Source organism: Quercus lobata, chromosome 3, assembly GCF_001633185.2.
Source record: "Quercus lobata isolate SW786 chromosome 3, ValleyOak3.0 Primary Assembly, whole genome shotgun sequence".
Taxonomy (NCBI): domain Eukaryota; kingdom Viridiplantae; phylum Streptophyta; class Magnoliopsida; order Fagales; family Fagaceae; genus Quercus; species Quercus lobata.
The window spans coordinates 31,019,892-31,022,150 of record NC_044906.1 but is presented as its reverse complement, the minus strand read 5'-3'; the positions used below and the strand labels follow the sequence as shown (position 1 = coordinate 31,022,150).

General features: G+C 34.6%; 1 long non-coding RNA gene across 1 annotated transcript; it reads left to right on the top strand.

Moving 5' to 3' along the window:
* The first annotated feature begins 266 nt into the window (after positions 1–266).
* LOC115982130 lies at positions 267–2,024 on the top strand. Its single transcript, XR_004089516.1, has 3 exons — positions 267–799; positions 1,566–1,630; positions 1,720–2,024. It is a non-coding gene; the product is annotated as an uncharacterized LOC115982130 (long non-coding RNA).
* The last annotated feature ends 235 nt before the right edge of the window (positions 2,025–2,259 follow it).

Here is a 2,259-nt window from a genome sequence, read left to right as displayed (position 1 = left end):
CTAGAATTAATTGGTTTATTAGGAAATAGGTAAGGTGGTGGTACCAAAATCATGGCAATTTTTAAGCCCATTTAGAGATTTTTTGCAAGAGACAAACATGAATGGGAATAGGATTCATATCCCGTGCAATAACTTTAATATCAGCCATAGATTAAATCCAATGCTCAAAATATTGACACGTTATCTGTCCAAGCTGGCAATCTGGGTGCTTCAATTTCTCCCATCTATTTCTCTTTTTCACTTAGCAACAGTTTAACCCCAAATGATTTCAGAAAAACTCTCTCCCCTCTCTTATTTTTCTCTCACTCTCTCACTTCCACCAGGGGTTTTTCTCTCTCTACCTCTCTCTCCCTGACGCTCCTCTCAACCCCAAATGTGCCTTCAGCACAGCCATTGCTCCGCCTTGCCAGTTTTGACAAGAACGGGTTTGGTCTGTCGGATTACCCTGAAACCCACAAATCTCTTTCCCCACTACCGCCCACACTATGCTTTGAAATCTTCTAAAAGCAATAGATGGTGTCAATCAACTGCTTGTTGTTTGTCTCCGTTGAAGTCCGACTGTTTTGGGTATGGTTGATTGGTTTGGATTTTTGGGTTTCAAATGAATGGCAGTTGGATGGTCGTTTACAGACTTGGGGGTTGATGTCAAAATGGGTTTTGATATGAGCATGTGTTTTATTGTGTAAATACTAAATACATGTCATTGTGTGCGGCGTGAGTGATTGAGTGTGAGTGAAATTTGTATTTATGCTTAAATTAGTGTAAACACATGGAGTAGACTGCTGGCCTTAAAATTTGGGTATGTAAAGGGTTAGTTCTATGTAATAACCTTGTTGTTGTTGGTTTTTTTTTCCTTTGCTCTGATCTTTGTTATTATCTTGCTTCTTTGTTAATTCAGTCTTGTGCTGCTCTTTCAATGGCGGAGATAGGACCTTAGGGTCTTTTTTTTTTTGGGCGGGGGTGAGGTTAAAATGTGAGGCGTTTGATTAAAAAAGTAAAAAAAAAAAATGGTTTAGTTTGGTTTTTAAACAATTTTTAGAATTACTTTATTTGATTTTGAACTAGTTTAGGTTTATATTCTTTTTGTTTAGACTAAGTACATTTTAGTTAGCTTCTAAATACAATCATACACAAGGACCTTAGAGGCTATGTGGATTATGCATATTTAAGTTCAATTTGATATAGTAAAGAAGCTTGGCCTAAGAAAATTAGATGCAGCAATGGAATAAAGATGAATTTGCACATATAATATGAAGAGATAAGCAAAGAAAAAGAGAATGTTAACCTTTTTAAATTTTTTTTCTTCTTGAGGGTTGATTTAGGGATGTAATCTCACAAGTAAGTAAACTTGTTTTGGTGGTCCTAGTTTAAAAGAGGGGAAAAGGAACACACACACGCAGAGAAAGAGGCTTTGGAGAGAGATTGTGTGTATTTCATGATAATATGCATAGGGTATTTTGTGACAGAGTTGAGACTTATTGAAAATGACAAATTGGGTGATAGTGTTACTTTAATTATGACTATTGTATGGTTTCTGAAAAATTACTTTGATATTGATTTCACAGGTTATGGTGTGTCTTCATATGATATTGGAACTAGTTTTGGTCATTTTGCTATTGCAACTCCAGATGTAAGTTTCATTTTTATATTATTGGAAGATTGTTGATGTAATTTCTGTTTTAGTGTTGAGGCTGAATTATGCATTCCTTGAACATTTAGGTTTACAAATTGGTTGAAGACATCTGGGCCAAGGGTGGTTTTGTCACTAGAGAGCCTGATCTTATTAAAGGTGGACAATCTGTTATTGCCTTTGTGAAGGATCCTGATGGTTATGTTTTTGAGCTTATCCAAAGAGTTCCAACTCCTTAGCCACTGTTGGTGATTTGGAAACTGCTGGCACCACCTATTTTAAGTGAATCTTTGCCCATGGATGTGTATATTTTATTAGAACTCTTGTTATTATTATTATGTTTTTGTAATCAAAGTTTACATTTCAATAGAAGTTTTTTCATTCTTGGATCAAATCCTTTTCTTGTTTATCTTTTGTCTCATGTATCGGTTTGTGATTCTAATGCAACATCAAAATTGTTCTACTAGTTCAACTTGAAGCATTAGAAATTAAAAATAAAATCACACAATTAATTGCATTCTCAAAATAATATCATGAAAGGATAAAACATGTTAGTACATTCTCTTGGTTTGAACTCTACATTCTTGTAAGATTGTTGTATAAATAAATAAGGAAATTCTTGCGTCAAA